Here is an 18,457-nt window from a genome sequence, read left to right as displayed (position 1 = left end):
CGGGCTGGAGAGGGGACCGGTCCCCGGGGAGGGGAGGTGGCGTTCCGGGAGCTTGGGGGCTGAAGCTGGGGCGCGGGGAGGGGGAAGCGGTGGCAGCGCCGGCGGAGCGGAGGCGGGTCTCACGTGGGCTAGCGCGGAGCCTGCGGAAGGGACGGATGCGGATCTCGTTGCTGTCACCTTGAAAGTGACCGAGGAGCTTGACAGTGGACTCCTTACGCCGCCCACCCGGGCCCGGCGGTCCCAGCCTTCTCACTGGGTCCCTTCTCAGCGGAAGCAAGCGGGGCCGAGAAAGCGGGTGGAATGGGGTTGCGCAGGTCCCAAGACCCCTCTCCGCGCCTCGCTACTTTCTGCAGCTCGTTTGCACTTTTCACGCTCTAGAAAAATCCACTCTTAATTAAGGTGACCTTATTGACTACTCTGTAGTACTTAGTAGACTTAGGTGTTTACTGACGAACCTTTTTCTTTTTTGAAGACGTGCTCCTTTCTACCGAGTTTGTTGATTTTGACTTGGAGTGATTTGGGCCTAGGAAGGAAGAGGTTAATTCTTCATTTAGCCTGCGTAGTTACACATACTCTGTTAAAGACTATTTATTTGAAATAGTGTTCTAAGGAAATCCAGTGTGTTTTGTTTATTTCAATGAAACCAAAGTCTTAGGCAAAACGGTGGGTGAAAGCTTTCAAGTTTTACCAGGTGCGGGTGATTGGAAGTCAATCATCACTAAATCCCAGCGCTGGGGCTGGAGGGTGGGAGTGGGGGTGTTACGAGTGGATTTCAGGAGGAAGGGAGGCAATGCAGGAGGGAGGGGATTAAAAAAGAGAGTCATTGCTTCCTGGGAACCAGTGACCTCTTTAAGGAGGCTATATAGAAGATAACAGTGTATGGATAACTTTAAAAGGAATTGCATAAACAGAATTGCAATTCTGTAGACAAATTTCTTTTTCAGAGATGATTAGGGCAGGAAGTGGACACTTTAAATTAAAATGATGATGTCCTGTTAGTACAGTGCTTTACAGTGTAGAAAGTGCTGTTACAGATTTTTTTTTTTTCTTAGGCGGTATATTCCATTAAGAAGGCTATACAAAGAAAACATTAGAACTACATGCTTATCCTTAAAACCAAAACTAAAATCCTTAGAAGTGGAATTTAGTTTAAAGTAATAGTAGTTATTTATGTAGCTTGCACCAACTTTTTTCACCTATTCTTTTTAAAATCAGGTTTATGAAGAGAAAATAGTTCTTGGTAGATCTGCTTGGTAGAAAATCATGCTTGGAACAAAACCTTTTAATTATATGTCAATAAGTCAAGGTTACATTTTGGAGTATAATAGGGTTATAAAATTCTAGATAAATATCTTACGATTTTTGGAAACTAACCTGCAGTTATTAGACTCAAGCATTTAAAAAGCCTGTTACTTAATAGCCCTGGTCTGTTAACCCTGTTTGTTTTGATTTCACAAGTAATCCATGCTTGCTGTATAAAAATAGGTAGATTGAGAAAAGTGAGTTAAGCAATTTCATCAAAGATAATCACAGTTAATATTTCAGAAAATACTTGTTAATATATAGAAAATTTTTTTTACAATTACATAGTTTACCTAAATATACTATTGCATGCTAGGTTTTTTGCTGCTTAATATATCATGAAAAATTTTCCATGTCATTAAATCTTCAAAAATCTTAGTGGTTACTTAATATTACATTACATAGATGTATCAAACTGTTTTTCATTTATTTCCACTTACTATTACTAAATATACTTTTGCAACAAATACCTTTTCAAAACTTTATGTGCAAGGTTAATATCCTTAGAACCCTTGAAATACAGTTGTTAGTTGGAAGATCTCCTCATACATATTGATCACTTGCTTTCCAAAAAATGTTTAACCAAATTATGTTCCCACCAGCACTCTGAGAATTACTGGTGTTACCATATTCTTGTCATCATGGACAATCATCCTGAAAAGGGGAAAAAAAAAAAAAATTCTTCCCCGTTTTATAGGTGAACAGTGCTTTCTCTATATTTGAACTTTGTTTGACTACAGATGATTTGAACACCAAAGAAATCTAGTTGTTTTCCATTTTGAAATTTAACATAGTGCCAGATTTTTCTCCTGGGATATTAGTTTTTTTCCATTAATTCATAAGAACCTTTTATGGATTGATAGTAAATCTTTGCCATTCATATTGCAGATACTTTCCCCTTTTTATCTCTGCTTTATATATTTATAGTGTTTTTGACATACACAAGTTTCTTTAATGTTGATAAATGTGTTGACTTTCTCAAAACAGAGTTTTTAACACTTCTAAATCTTTGCTTCAGAACTATATGTGACTGGTAGAAGATTAAAAAAAAATTTTCCAGCAGAGTGCGGTGGCTCACACCTCTAATCTCAGCACTTTGGGAGGCCGAGGCAGGTGGATCACAAGGTCAGGGGTTCGAGACCAGCCTAGGCAACGTGGTGAAGCCCCGTCTCTACTAAAGATACAAAAACTTAGCTGGGTATGGTGGTGTGCACCTGTAATCTCAACTACTTGGGAGGCTGAGGCAGGAGAATCGCTTGAACCCGGGAGGCGGAGGTTGCAGTGAGCCAAAATCACTCCAGTGCACTCCAGCCTGGGTGACGGGTCAAAACTCCGTCTCAAAAAAAAAAAAAAAAAAAAAAAAAAAAAGAAAAAAAAATTCCCCAAATTCTGAATTAGAATCTTTTCAAATTCATTACAAGAACTTCGATATCTTGGAGTAGAGACTGTGCAAAACTAATTGCATTTGTTGATGAGAAACCATTGGGCTTGGTATATACTATTAGGAACAGCATCCTTTGAAATCAGAGCAGAAAGTTTTAAATCCCAAAGATTGAATGTTTTCAGATCTGTTATTCTGTGATTATACAAAGTAGGCTCACACTCCATTTATTTTCAGTAATCTATTTGTAGTATCATTTTGCCAGATTCTTCTTTTTGTAGTCATTATTGTGGTTTCATATGGACTTGTTGATAATGAGTCTTGTCTTGATGTCCAGACAAATGTACTGTATATGTAGTTAAAAAATTTCCTGGATTAATTTCCAACATTGCTACTCAGCAAACTATTTATTTGAGTGGGGGGAACACATCTTCCTGATTTCTCAAAGTTGAGTTCTTTCTCTGTGTTGTGAAAGCTTAAATACACCCTGAAAGGCCTCACTGAAAGAAGTATGTTCTCCATCAGAGCCTGAGTCCCTTTTATTCCCCAAGCTTACAGTGTAAGAGTAAGCAATAGGACCGTATGTGAGCCATAAGGATGAAATTGGAGTTCAGGGTCTGTGTGCTTAGGGACACTTAAAAATGGCCTCAGACTTTCTCTGGAGGAAGGCAGGCCCCGGAGGGAGGCGACCACTTAGCAGCGGGTACAGTGGTGACTGTGGCCTCTTGAGAAGGAGGATGAGTGATCCCACCCCGCAGGAAATGAAGGACTAGATGGGATGGTATGAACTCAGCTAGCTTGAAATCTGGCCCCAAAAAACCTACTCTGACCAGGAAGTCTCTATACCTGGTTTAGGATGGTCCAGTATAACCCGGAGTTGAGTTTGACTTGTAATATCTTCTTATTTTGTTTTATTATTTTATTTTATTTATTTTATTTTTTGAGACAGAATATTGCTCTGTCACGCAGACTGGAATACAATATGATCATACCTTACTGCAGCTTTCACATCCCAGGCTCAAGTGATCCTCCCACCTCTGCCTCCTGAGCATCTGGGACTACAGGTATGTGCCATCATGCCTGGCTAATTTTTGTATTTTTTTGTAGAGACAAAATTTTGTCATGTTGCCCAGGCTGGATTTGAATTGCTGGGCTCAAGCAAATCCTCCCACTTCAGCCTCCCATAGTGCTAGGATTATAGGCATGAGCCACTGCCTCCAACCTAAAAATTTCTTTCTTTCTTTCTTTTTTTTTTTTTTACTGAGATGGAATCTCAGTCTGTCACCCAGGTTGGAGTGCAGCGATCTCGGCTCACTGCAACCCCCACTTCCCAGGTTCAAGCGATTCTCCTGCCTCAGCCTCCTGAGTAGCTGGGATTACATGTGTGCGCCACCATGCCTGGCTAATTTTTGTATTTTTAGTAGAGACAGGGTTTCACCGTGTTGGCCAAGCTGGTCTCGAACTCCTGACCTCAGGTGATTGCCTACCTCAGCCTCCCAAAGTGCTGGGATTACAAGTGTGAGCCACTGTGTCCGGCCTAAAAGTCCGACCTCAAAATTTATTTCTGAACCAAATTCTGTAGATGATTGCCCTGATGATGGTTATTTATTTATTTTCTTAGGGAAAAATCCCTCAGTAATCTTTGAAATTACTCTTGGATATGGGGCAGTTTTCCATGATGACATTAATGCATGGCTTTTTCGTGTTCACTTGGCCTTAGATGGTAAAAAAGACTTCCATTTTGGAGATGACAAATTTGGGGGCTCTTTGCCATATGGATACACAGGATAAAACTTCATTTTCATACACTATAAGCAGATTGGCAACTGGTGATTGCCCTGATATATAAATGTTGCACAATCAAGGAAGAAAGGGTGGGTTTTCTGAACAAATTTAGAGTGTAAACAAGGTTGAACTTGGAAGTGCTTCCCTTAAGTAAATAGCTTTCAAGTACTTCAGAAGTACGTATTTGCATATAAATTTGATTACAAAATAACTTGGTTCATTAAAGCTTAGACTTCAAGCTGTTTATTGTAAAGTAATAAAAATGTATTTATTCAAAGGTAAACTGCATTTAAATCTTGCTAGCAGGCCCCTGTCTAAATTAAGAATGTTCTTGTCTGCACACTAGTTACATTTTTTCATTCTAACCTAGAAACTTTAATTTTGAAATTGTAAAATTAAGTAAAGATAATCTTAAGGTCACTTCAAGTTTCTCATGAGGAAACATGTTTACTTTTGGAGTGGCATTGATTAGAATCTTTTTGAGCAGTGAAAGAAGAAGTAGTGCAGGTCCTGAGTTTCTCAGACTAGCTGGGAAGGGCAAAGGGTTGCAAAGAGGCCGCACCTCCTGGGAGTGGAGTTTGCCCTGAAATTGCACTGATTTCAGATTTCAGTGAGGTTGTGTGGAGTGGAAAGGGAGGCTTGACAAGCTCGTAGGTTTTCCTTAGACTTTAAGCTCCATACTGAAGAGTAATAAAAGTGTATTTATTTTAAAATGAACTACATTTAAGCCTTGCTAGCAGACCCATGTCTAAATTAAGCATGTTCTCGGGGCTGGGCACTGTGGCTCATGCCTGTAATCCCAGCACTTTGGGAGGCCAAGCTGGGCGGATCACTTGAGGTCAGGAGTTCTAGACTACCCTAGCCAACATGGTGAAACCCCATCTCTACTACAAATACAAAAGATGAGCTGGATGTGGTTGCAGGTGCCTGTAATCCCAGCCACTGGGGAGGCCAAGGCAGGAGAATTGCTTGAACCCAGGAGGCGGATGTTGCAGTGAGCCAAGATCACGCCACTGCCCTCCAGCCTAGCCAAAAGAGTGAGACTCTCTCAAAAAAAAAAAAAAAAAAAAAAAAAAAAAAAAAAAAAAAGAATGTTCTTGGGCCTGGCTCAGTGGCTCACACTTCTATTCCCAGCAATTTGGGAGGCCAAGACAGGTGGATCACCTGAGGTCAGGAGTTTGAGACCAGCTTGGCTAACATGGTGAAACCCCATCTCTATTAAAAATACAAAAGTAGCCGGTGTGGTGGTGGGCGCGCCTGTATCCCAGCTACATGGGAGACTGAGGCAGGAGAATCACTTGAGCCAGGGAGGCGGAGGTTGCCATGAGCTGAGATCACACCACTGCCCTCCAGCCTGGGTGACAGAGTGAGACTCTGTCTAAAAAAAAGAAACAATATTCTTGTATACACATTAGTTACATGAATAAAAGTAAAAAAACCCCACACATTTGACCCTGATTCTAACCTAGAAGCTTTATTGGTAGGACACAGTGTGAACACAGCTAAGGGGAAGAACAGACTAGGAACAGATCAGTCTTTCAGGTAAGACGTATTGGAAGAGGTTTTTAAACCATTAAAAGACCTTATTCTTTTAAATGCAGAAATGTGTACCTTATAAGTGAATTGTGTCTTAAGCTTGATGCAGAAGAAAATTAGTGTTTAAATTTGAGGACTAATCAAATATAATTATTCTGATCTTCTGTTAACTAAAACATTAAAGGAGATTTTGTGTCCTAAAATGACATTGAGAAGGGAATCTTGAGAAAGACTCATACTTATCAGAAGAGTAGGAAGAAGAGGCATAACATACATTCTTGTGTAAATAATGTTTGTGTTCATTAAATCTTGACTGTTGGATAGTTAGCTTATCTTTTGTGCTTTTTGTACATGGGAAACATGGTAATATTTAACTCAAGCATTATTTACACTCTACCAATCTGGATGAAAAGAATCAATATTTCTTCACCTTATTTCAGATAAGCAGTTCATATGAGGTGTTTAGCAGTATTCAATGACAAATTAGAGATTTATTTTCCTTCATGTTCATTTTGTAGATTTTTGAATGACTGTTAGCAGTGAATGATATGAAGTTGAAACTGCATGTCCTCTTAAAACATAGTTCACATTACTAGCTTTATGGAACAAAAATAGAACCCAGCACAGATATGAGCGGTTTCTGAGGTGACATTGAAACGTAGACCTACTCCCCTTCCCCTGCCCCCTGTGTCAAGGTGGTTGAGTCATATTTCCCAGAATTCTGATTAAATCACCTTGCACTGTTAAAATCTTATTTCTTGTTATACAGTAAACTGCTACACTGTAATTATTTCATTGATAGTCAAGTTACAGAATTGAACTGTGTTTGCTTATTACTGTGACCCTAACCCAATAGTCTTTAAGTGAAGTGAGGATTGCAGAAGTCCTTCTTGCCGGTGGTCAGGATTGGGTGGAGGGATATTATGGAGAATGAGAAATGGATTTAAAAGGGCTGAGCCATGCCAGGACCTAGCTACCAAGAAAAATTCACTTGTTTTATTAGATCCCCAGTCTAGGCCCCACATACAGAACTAAGTCATTTATACATAGTGTATGGTTAGGCTTATATTTTCATGTCAAATGATAAAAAGCATGAGTAAAAATCCTTGCTGTTAGAATATTATATTTGATTTTCTTTTTTCTTTTATCTTTTTTTTTTTTTTGAGACGGACTTTTGCTCTTCTTGCCCAGGCTGGAGTGCAGTGGCACGATCTTGGCTCACTGCAGTCTCTGCTTTCTGGGTCAAGCGATTCTCCTGCCTCAGCCTCCTGAGTAGCTGGGGATACAGGCATGTGCCACCATGCCTGTCTAATTTTGTGTTTTTAGTAGAGACAAGGTTTCACCATGTTGGTCAGGCTGGTCTCGAACTCCTGACCTCAGGTAATCCACCCTCCTTGGCCTCCCAACGTGCTGGGACTACAGACGTGAGCCTCTGTGCCCGGTCTGTGTTTGGTTTTCATCACCCTCAGCCATTTTTGGACACTTTCTATGGGCGAAACACTGTGAGGTAGAAGACAAAAAAAAGAATTTGACCTCTTTTCTTGGAGGAGTCAGAGAAATCCCAATCATTGTGAAAAGTACAGTTTTGGAAATGTTAGTAAGTATTCGTGTTGCTTGAAATATTCTCGCAGGTTGTTAACATTGGGCCCTGCATTGAAAATTCCACCTGCTGTCTTGATCAAAGTGTGGTCACATAGGCTATGTTAACATTCTTGGTTGTATAAAACATCCTTATCCTTAATCATGCTTACCCTTTTCCTTCTCACCAAAAGGATTGAGAAGGAAAATACTTAGCACAGAACTCTTTGGTGTCTCTTAATTTCTCTCAGTGAGAATCTTTAGTTACCTTTTCCAGTATCTTTTTGCTACATCTTGTAAGCTTCTTAAGGATAGGGTCTAAATCTTCAGATGTCGGGTACATTTTTACTTTTATAATTATTTCTCCAAGATGTGGTCTGGAATAAATCATCTCGAGCTCTGATGGCATGGGAATTTGAAATTATTTTTTCAGATAGTCACAGCTACTGGAAGGTCTTTTAAACCACAGGTATTAATTTTCTTACTGCTTTTCTCTGCCTTGCTCCTTGCCCTCTCCTCTTGCCCTCACCCCCTCATCCAGTGTTTCATACGCAGCAAGCAGAGGGAAGGTAGCTCACCCTCAGTCTTGTGTCCGACTGAAAGGCCACGGCTTTGGGAGCAGAGCATCAGAGCTGGAAGGTGCCAAGTTTCCTGTTCCTTCTGAGTTACTGTTTTGTTATGAAGAGTCAGTTTCAGAACATCTGGCATACCCATGTACTAATACATGTATGTAATTGATTCCACTCCTGATTTATTACGTTCTCTATTCGTGCAGACGATCACAAGTTGACAATTTCTCTTGACTAGGGACTTGGGCTGTTTTCTGTTCAGAGAAATATATATGTACAACTTAAAGAGGAATTCAGATAACTTTTCAGGCTAGGATTGTTCTTATTACATCTGATAAGATTTGTGTTTTAGAGTACTTTTGCATTTATATAAAACTTTTCAATAGTTCACTAGACTTGCTGGTTATTGAACTTGATTTAATGCTCTGAAGAAATATTTTCTGTTTAATGTTAAAAAAATTGTTTTGCTTTCTGATTTGGGTTTTTTTTTTTTTGTGGGGGGGGACAGAGTCTTGCTCTGTCACAGACTGGAGGGCAGTGGTGTAATCTCGGCTCACTGCAACCTCCGCCTCCTGGGTTTAAGCGATTCTCATGCCACAGCCTTTTGAGTACCCGGGACTACAGGTGTGTGCCACTATACCTGGATGATTTTTGTATTTTTGGTAGAGATGGGGTTTCCCCATGTTGGCCAGGCTGGTGGCGATCTCCTGGCCTCAAGTGATCTGCCCACCTCAGCCTCCCAAAGTGCTGGAATAACAGGTGTAAGCCTCCGTGCCCAGCCTGTGATGTTGCTTTATAGTGTTTTTAATGGCACCTGTGCAGAGGGGTTTACTTACTCTTAATTTGAATTTGAAAGAGTAGGGTCAGTCAATGAAAAAGGAGGTAAGAAAAATCCTTCATTTCTGTTTCTATAAGGAAACCTAAACCATTTTATATTGCAGATAAGACTATTTTGTTGGAAAGTGCTAGTTATAGCTTATTAAGCTGAACATTTAAAAATGTATAACCTTGTAGATATATAATCAAATGAAAATGATTTTCTCCTTACATAGTGCCAGTTGTTTTGATCTTGAATGAGTAGCCCTCCATCCTTCAGTGCTAGGGACTACTTTTCTTCTCTCCTTCCTCCTGTTTTTATTGAATTTGGAATAATAAAACAAATAGAGATATTTTACCGTGTAGCTAGATTTTGACCACCATGACATCCGTTATGATACCCTGGGGACATACTTTGTTATAGCATTGGAAAAGTGTTATGGGTATCAAGAACTTTTGGTGCAATAATGTCATAGAAAGTGCACAGACTTAACGGAATACTGGGTTCATGTCTGAGATTTTCCTATTAGCCGTGTGGCCTTGGGTGAAATTTCATTACCTTTGCTCCCTAGTTGGCTCATCAGGATGCTGGGAGGTGGGGAAGGTAGTACCTTGTCTCCTGGGGTTATTCTGATACAGGTGCCAGGTATATAGAAGATGATGAGTTGGTGCTAATAACCATCCTTTGTCTCTAGTTTTACATCTTCTGATTGATAGATAGGTGTTTCATTTAGTTTCTGCAGCTTAGCCTTGGTGGAGGTGTTGCTTGGATCTGCTGGTGCTGTCTGTTGGGAGTTAAATTCTAGGCTCAGGAAGCTGATAACTTTCCCTCTTCCTTAGGAAGAATGGATTTATACCAAACATTGGAGATTGTTTATTCTCAGACTCTAGCTTTGTCATCTCTTGTTTTTCTTGAAAGTTTAAGTCTAGTGAGCTGCTGATACTCCATTTGAACTGTATTTTCAAAAAATTAAAGCAGATACTTCTATCTTTGGTAAAGTCTAAATTATGTTGCCCATTTGTTATCAATCAGCACAGTCAAAAAACAAGTGAGTCATCACTTTAAACTTATTTGCACTTGTGGATATTACAGTACTAACGTTCCCTGTTCCAATTTTTCACCTGTAACATAGTCCAGAGTATTTGTATTTTAGAGTTTCAGTTGCAAAATGTTACTATTAATATACAGTATTTAAATATAAAAGCAATTCTGTATTTTCATCTTTTAAGCATAGTGAAATATTAATTCCCTATGTTTGTGGCAAGCACATTCTAAATATGATATTAAGAACTGATCACAATGGCCCTGTGGTTGGGCAGAGCAAGTCATGAGTGCTCTCTTTTATACTGAAGGAGACTGGGGACCACAACTATTTGGATAAATGTTTTATCTTATGGAGAGTAAGTTATGGAACTGGGACTGGACTTGTACCAGTCCATTTTCCACGCCCAGTATGATATTGTTATTTGACTAGTTTTAATGCGAGTGGAAGTAATAGGTTTCTGTTGCCAGGTTTTTCTATACGTTGGTGCTGAAATGGGATAAAAGTCATGCGGCAGTTCCCCCCAACCCCCTGGATAGTTTGCTCTGTCACCCAGGTTGGAGTGCAGTGGTGCTATCTGGCTCACTGCAACCTCCACCTCCGGATTCAAGCAGTTCTCCTGCCTCAGCCTCCTGGGTAGCTGGGATTACAGGTGCCTGTCACCATGCCCGGCTAATTTTTGTATTTTTAGTAGAGAGGGGGTTTCACCATGTAGGCCACGCTGGTCTCGAACTCCTGACCTCAAGTGATCCACCTGCCTTGGCCTCCCAAAGTGCTAGGATTACAGGAGTGAGCCACCGTGCCGGGCCAAGCCATGCAGTAGTTTTGATATGTAAAATTTCAAATGGCATAGCTGAGAATTACGGTTTATTTTCCCATTTTCTAATCACAGAACATAAAACCGAATGTTAAATGTTGTAAACCATTAAGATTAGTAGCACAAGTGACAAGTTGACAGAGATCATTACCATCATGTATTCCACTTACATAGGACTTTATAGCTTTCATATTGCCTTTTTCAATAAGTCCTAATAGAACTCTATAGAAATAATCATTTGAATATTTAGATTTTTTTGTATCTCATCTTATAGATTAGCAGTCTGAAGTCTTATATGCTGGATAGAAACTAATATTTTTTTTCCTGAAACTTTTTTTTTTTTTGAGACGGAGTCTTGCTCTGTCACCCAGGCTGGAGTGCAATGGCGCGATCTCAGCTCAGTGCAACTTCCACCTCCCGGGTTCAAGCAGTTCTCCTACCTCAGCCTCCCAAGTAGCTGGGACTATAGGCGTGTGCCGTCATGTCTGGCTAATTTTTTGTTATTAGTAGAGGCAGGGTTTCACCATGTTAGCCAGGATGGCCTTGATTTCCTGATCTTGTGATGATCCATCTGCCTCGACCTCCCAAAGTGCTGGGATTACAGGTGTGAGTCACCGTGTCCATTGGAAACTTTTTTTAAAAGTAGAAATCTTGAATTCTGTTTCCTTATTGTAAGTGACAGAGAGGCAGGTAATTAGTGGAGGAAATGGAGGTAATCTCAGATGGAAATGGAAGTAGGAGGTGAGGCCAGTGTCAGAACTGGGAAGGGATGAATGCCCTCACAAAACCACAGTTTCAGCTGAATATCAGTCATGATTTTTAGCCCTAAAAGTCATCAGTTCTCTATTTCCAAATTGTCTTCTAAGGAATGTATAGGGTTGGGACTGTACAAGTAGGCTGTGTTTGGAGGTTGGCTCTCCTTGGGCTGCTGCTGTGAGTTACATGTGTATATACAGTCACCTTCTGTTAAAGAACTCTTACTGCCCAGCAGAAAGTCTAACATAGGTAATCATTTTCAAGAAAAGAGTGCAGGAAGTGGATGTTTAATAAAGGTTGGGAGGTATAAGGTGAGGTGCCAACTTGCGTAACTACACACACATAAGGACATTTTCCATTTGGTGTTGGCGTGATTCAAATGGAAAATTATTTCCTTTTCACCAAGTGTACTTTGGAGGGGGATGACCACTCTGAAGTTTCTAAACAAGGAAATGTTCATGGTCATTTAACACTTTGGGGTAAAGATTTTATATTTCAGCTGTAAACTCTGCCCTGCCCGTGCAATCTACCCCCCACGTACCTCAAACAACCTGTGCTACCTTTTAGGTATTTTTAAAAAACTAACTGCATATAATTTAAAATCCAAAAGCAGCCAGGTGCAGTGGCTGACACCTGTAATCCCAGCACTTTGGGAGGCCTAGGCGGGTGGATCACCTGAGGTTGGGAGTTGGAGACCAGCCTGATGAACATGGAGAAACACTGTCTCTACTAACAATACAGAATTAGCCGGGCATGGTGGCTCATTCCTGTAATCCCAGCTACTCAGAAGGCCGAGGCAGGAGAATTGCTTGAACCTGGGAGGCGGAGGTTGCAGTGAGCCAAGATCGTGCCATTGCACTCCAGCCTGGGCAACAAGAGTGAAACTCTGTCTCAAAAAACAAACAAACAAACAAAACAGACTAAAAGCATGCATGGTCTGTACATCAAATCATTTATTTAGCATAACTGTACAGTCTTTGAGAATGCCTTTGATAAGCTGTGGGTATAGACGGTGGTTTTAATTATTTACTTCTGTACAAACAACTCTTTGTGTAAAAGTAAATACTTTGGGCCCAGTACTATCCTGAAACTTATTGTTCTGCCTCTTGTTTACTGATTTTCATGAAAAAGGTTACTTTCTGATGGAATTTTGAAAATCATCTACAGTATGATGTGATATCTAAGAGAGCAGGGACTTAATTTTGTTCCTTTCTCTGGGAGGAGTATTTAGAATTGTGCTTTTTATTTTTGTTCAATACATTGTTGAAGGAATGTTGACTTAGATTGAGAAATATAGTTGAGAGTCTCAGAAGTCCGTTGGGTTAGGACTGCAGGCAACTGGCACATGATCCTTCCTGACCTGCTTTTCAAGGTAGTTGTTTAGTATGTGGCTGTTGTACCCTACTGGGTTGTGGCCAGAGACCTACTTCAGTAGAAGGGTCTAGATGAGTATGTTCAGCATGTAACAGTAAAAGATGATATTCTGAGTAAAGAGACAAAAATGGTAACTAGTAGCTGTCGTTAACATTTAAGGGTTTCAGTTGGGTAGGAAGGATTAGTTGGCAAGCAGACTACAGAAAAAGAATGCGGAAAAAAGAATGCGGAAAAAAATCTGTAGATTCCAATAAGAATTCATAAATATGTTTCAGAATACACACTGCTGTTCACTACCATGTGATCTTTGAAACAGTTTTTGAGATAAAATTAAGTATCATGAAATGCAGTGCAACTGACTTAAGTGTGCAATTATATGAGTTTTGACAAATACACATCGGTGTAACCATCACACCAATCAAGGTACAGAATGTGTCCATCACCCACACAGAATGCCTTTTTTTTTTTTTTTTTTTTTTTTTTTTTGAGATGGAGTTTTGCTCTTGTTGCCCAGGCTGGAGTGCAATGGCGCAATCTCCGCCTCCCGGGTTCAAGCCATTCTCCTGGCTCAGCCTCCTGAGTAGCTGGGATTACAGGCACCCACCACCATGCCCAGCTAATTTTTTGTATTCTTGTAGTGATGGACTTTCACCATGTTGACTAGCCTGGTCTTGAACTCTTGACCTCAGGTGATCCGCCCGCCTCGGCCTCCCAAAGTGCTGGGATTACAGGCGTGAGCCACCGCGCCCAGCCAGAAAGTCTTCTTGACTGGATGAATAAGCTATTGAGCTTTGGTTGTCAGAAAAGTGAGGATGATAATAAGGCTTGTTTTACAAGGTTCTTGACATAACAGTAGCAATGTACAATTGTGTGTTAGAAAGTCTGAAAAATTTTATGTAACTGTAAAACAGCCCGATGAGATTGATTGTTGAATCCGTTTTTATCCATGAGGAAAATGAGGCCAGAATGTTTTTGGCTTGTAACAGGTAACCCAGTTCCTGGTTCAGTTTGGGAGCTCCTTGATGAAAGTATGCTCCCCATGTCAGGCGGCTATAGGGTCCATTTATAGGTCGATAGCTGTGCAGACCCAACAGATGTTTAGGTGATTTGATTATTGTGAGAAGGAGGGTGGAAATAGATCAAGAGTACACATTGGAGTAGAGTTTACAGTCCATTGCTGCTATTTTTTAACTCTCTTTTGAGCAAGGTACCTTCTGGAAAGATCAGGTTTAGCATCTCAAAGGAGGAGGGATGGGGGAATGTGACTGTTATGTGACCTGTCTGTCCCATGGGCTGTCTACTGGGAGGACGACTGTGGGAACATTGTGGACTTTGAAGAGCTGTGCACTGATGTTGTTATCTTTACCCATGGTGGAGGCTGTGGGCTGTTCCTCATCCTGGCCTCACACACTGTGCTGGCCTGGAGTGGAGCGGTGGAATTGACAGGGTGTCAGGGAGTGGTGGCCCCTCTTTGTCAGTCCTTGGATGTGCCAAAGCCTGTGTTTATACAGCGCTTTCTCTCACCAGCCTTTCTGATGTCCAGAAGCTTCCGATCGCTTTTCAGCAATGAGGTCAGCCTCACTCTACAATGCTTGTCAAGTGTACTACGAAAGAGTCTTTTTAAAATAATTCTAGTTTTATTTTCTTTCTGAAATGTATAGCCATGATACAAAACAGTATGTGCTGGTTTGAGGTGGATGAGTTCGTAAGGGATCCAAAGAACTGATGTGCTGTGGCCTGAGCGAAATTCTTTTGTGATAAAACTCTGCTCCTGCAGTCTGTTAAATGTTGGTTAACATAGCTCCTTAATTCTTAATAGTAAACGTGGAACCCAGCTCCTTCATACAGCTCGGGTGGGTCCACTTCTTCCAGCCCCAGCCAGTCTCGCAACTACAGAAGCAGATGGGACACTTACACATTGTGACCCCAAATGGAACTTTATTTCTTTATAACCCAACTGCCCCCCACATCCTCATTTCCCTTGTAGAGAACATATAATGTAGCAACCTGAAGATAACTCATTGTTTTTTGGTTTCAAACAGTCGCTTGCAAATAAATATCCACTTGAGGATGTTAAGTGTGGTCAGTTCACACTTCCTATCTGAGACTCTTCTCTCCTCTGAAGGATGGATTTCCTCCTTCCTCAGCGGCACACCCACTTCTGAGATGGTGCCTGGGTCCTTGAAGAGCTTTTATCTGGAATGGTGCCTGGGTCCTGGAGGAGCTTTTAGCATGGGGTGAGGGCTGTCTGGTGCCAGGCACTGCCTTCCAGACCTCTCTGGCCTCGACGGAAGCAGCTCATTGGTGTTGGTCTTTGGGTGCCTCTGTCCCAGGCTCGTGTGTGTGTTGGTGAATGTGGGCTCTGATGTGGCTTCCATTGCAAGAAGGGTCAGAATAGACTGACGCTTCCTGGATGTGTTCTAGGCCGCCTTTTTCTTGTTTGTTTGTGTTTTCAAGAGATGGGGTCTCGCTCTGTCACCCAGGCTGGAGTGCATTGGCATGATAGTGGCTCACCGCAGCCTGTAACTCCTGGGCTCCAGTGATCCTCTGGCGTCAGCATCCTGAGTAGCTGGGACTATGGGCATGTGGCCCCCACAGCTAATTTTTAAATTTTTTAGGGACAGGGTCGCACTGTGTTGCCCAGGCTGGTCTTAAACTGGGTTCAATAGATTATTTTGCCTTGGCCTCCCAAAGTGCTGGGATTACAGGCATGACCCACCGTACCTGGCTTTAAGCCTTTGCTGATCCATCGGCCCTCTCAGTACATCCCTTGGTGTATTTCTTTCTCTCCTGGTGTGTTGCTTTGCTCTTTGCAGAGGTGAGAAACTGCCCTCCAGATCTCACCACTGCCTTTCTCATCTACATCAGAGGTTCCAAATGTGCATCTGTGACCCTGGGGTGCCTGGTGACAGAATGTTGACTTGGACATGGTGAGATGGAATGAAAATACAATGTACCAAGATTTTCATAAGGCTATATGTATATTAAACTAAAGGAATGTTCTTTATGCTGCAGTTTTGTACCCCCTTCACTTTTTGTGTTAAATGTCCTTTTATAATGGGTTGGCAGTAGTACAGATTTTGTCTGAAGTGCCCGTCATGGCGAAATTAAAGCTGACACCCCCATACTGTCTCTGCAGAGGTTTGGAGTGGGGATGTCCTGGGTCCATACAATCTGAAAGGCAGAGAAGCATTTCCCTGCCTATGCGTTCGTCTCAGCTCAAGCTTTATCTTCTTCTGGAAGTGACACTTCACTGTTTTCTCCGTATCTGTAACAGTGGAGCCTATTCTCTGGGTCTCTTTAGCCTCCAGTCGCTTCTGTCTTTGCAGTTTCTGTAATTATTTCCTTGTCCATGTTTGTCTTCCTGGCTGAACTGTAGGCTCTTTGGAGGCTCTTTGAAGGCCGGGACCATCTTAGTGACCATTGTGTCCCCATCACCTAGCAAAGAAGCTGGCGTGTGATAGAGGACATAGGAATGTTTGGTGCATGAATAAAAGTTCTTGTTATAGGTGGGGCACAGAGGATCACACCTGTAATCCCAGCACTTTGGGAGGCCGAGGCAGGTGGATCACTTGAGGCCAGGAGTTCAAGACCAGCCTGGCCAACATGGTGAAACCCCATTTCTACAAAAAATACAAAAATTAGCTGGGCATGGTGGTGCACACTTAAAATCCCAGCTACTCAGGCCGCCGAGGCCCGAGAATCTCTCGAAGCTGGGAGGCAGAGGTTGCAGTGAGCCAAGATTGCGCCACTGTACTCCAGCCTGGGTGATAGAGCAAGACTCTATGTCAAAAGAAAAAGTTCTTCTTCTTATAAAAAGGTCACTCGGTAGCAGGGATAAGGAAGCTGACAGAGTGGTGTGAGAAGTGCCCCCATTCTGTAGCCATGGAACTTCTCTGAGACCGTTCTGTGCACTATTGTATACATTCCTCTTTTTGTAGCCAGTTGGAACTCTGAATATGGTAAAAATCACACAGGGATCATTTCATTCTTGAAAGTCTCTAATATGGTGGCTCATGCCTATAATCTCAGCACTTTGGGAGGCTGAGGCGGGCAAATCACCTGAGATCAGGAGTTGGAAACCAGCCTGGTCAACGTGGTGAAACTTCATCTCTACTAAAAATACAAAATTAGCCGGGCATGGTAGCGCGCGCCTGTAATCCCAGCTACCTGGGAGGCTGATGCTGGAGAACCGCTTCAGTCTGGGAGGTGGAGGTTGCAGTGAGCCGTGTTGGCGACATTGCACTCTAGCCTGGGCAACAAGAGTGAAACTCCATCTCAAAAACAAAAACAAAACAGTTGTAAGAAAATTAGCAGGGTTTAGATTGCCAACTAAAACATCTTACATCGATGTCACAGCAGGGAATAGGAGTGTTCTCAACTGTAACTCTGGATTCAGTTAAATCGCACTGCCATTTTGTCTAAAACAGCTAAGCTATAGGAAGTGAGTATCAAAAGGAGAGATGTTATTTTATTTAAGTTATGATTAAATACTTTATACAGAGTTGAAATCGCTTTGAGAAAGGCATGAGTGGATACTGAACTATTTGCTTTTAAAACATTTGGGGGCTGTTGAATTCCACAAATCTCAATTGGGTAAGCGTGGGTAGAACATTTCTCTCCCATCTTTCAGTGGAAATCTTTATTGCGTTCATCTCTGCCTTTAAGCTCTGAGTGACCTTCATGTCATCGGGGCCCACAGGTCTGTGGGAATCGGAGTGGTGGTCCAGGCCTTGGTCACTGGCGTTTGTTGACCACAGCAGAGCCTCCGATTGCTGTTAAGGATGGAGTCTGACTGTTACTGAATTGTTTGTTGAGAAATTACTGCTGGGGGCACTTAGTTGGTGTCTGTCTTACTTGAGCTTCATATACCAGTGATTGTAAAGGCCATCACCAATAGGCTGTCAGACCCTTGGAAGTCAGACTCAAGGACCGTCTTCATGGAACCTCAGGCTGAGCTGAACACATTAGCCCCAGGAATACAAAGCTAAACAATGTCCAACTTGTGAATTTCCACATTCTTCTCATAGCACAACAGCATGCACATTGCATATCTTTTTATTTAAAAAAAAAATTACATCATCTCCTCCTCCATGTCTAGTGAGGACAGAGTCTGAGGCCTGGTATGCTCCCTCTTCCTACACTCCCATCTAAGAAAGTCAAAAAGTGGCCAGTCCTGGAGCACTGAGACTTTGTTCTGCTTGTGAGGATAAGAGAGGGAACTTGGCTGGTCCATGTTGTATTCCTTTGTTTTCCTGGCACACCGCCACCTTTAGCAGTCTCTGGAAAATTCCAACTCCAGAATGGATAGAATGGAGAGAACACCTCGCTCACCTTCACAGCCAGAGACTCCACTAGGCAGGTGGTTATTGTCAGAGCCAGGACCGGTGAGTGAATCCTCTATGTTTCTTGGAGCTGTAGCTCAGAGTCAAGCCAGGTTGCCTTCTGAAATACAACAGCCAACATGTTATCCTTATCGTGTTCTTAAGGATGTTTTTGT

The 18,457-nt window shown here is 41.8% G+C and overlaps 1 protein-coding gene across 8 annotated transcripts in view; it reads left to right on the top strand.

Moving 5' to 3' along the window:
* Positions 1–18,457, top strand: part of MTUS1 (microtubule associated scaffold protein 1) — a 164,825-nt gene that overhangs the window by 4,915 nt on the left and 141,453 nt on the right. For 2 of the 8 annotated variants that reach the window (XM_007961745.3, XM_007961740.3), the window contains exon 1: positions 88–399. The exons of 5 other annotated variants lie outside the window; for them this stretch is intronic. The gene's annotated coding sequence lies outside the window, so the exon portion shown is untranslated. Of the gene's footprint in view, positions 1–87; positions 400–3,643; positions 3,748–18,457 lie in introns of those variants that run through there. One more of the 8 variants, XM_073017957.1, reaches the window with a different exon arrangement.

The sequence above is a fragment of the Chlorocebus sabaeus genome, chromosome 8, assembly GCF_047675955.1.
Source record: "Chlorocebus sabaeus isolate Y175 chromosome 8, mChlSab1.0.hap1, whole genome shotgun sequence".
NCBI classification, from domain to species: Eukaryota; Metazoa; Chordata; class Mammalia; order Primates; family Cercopithecidae; genus Chlorocebus; species Chlorocebus sabaeus.
This window is presented reverse-complemented; position numbering and strand designations above follow the sequence as displayed.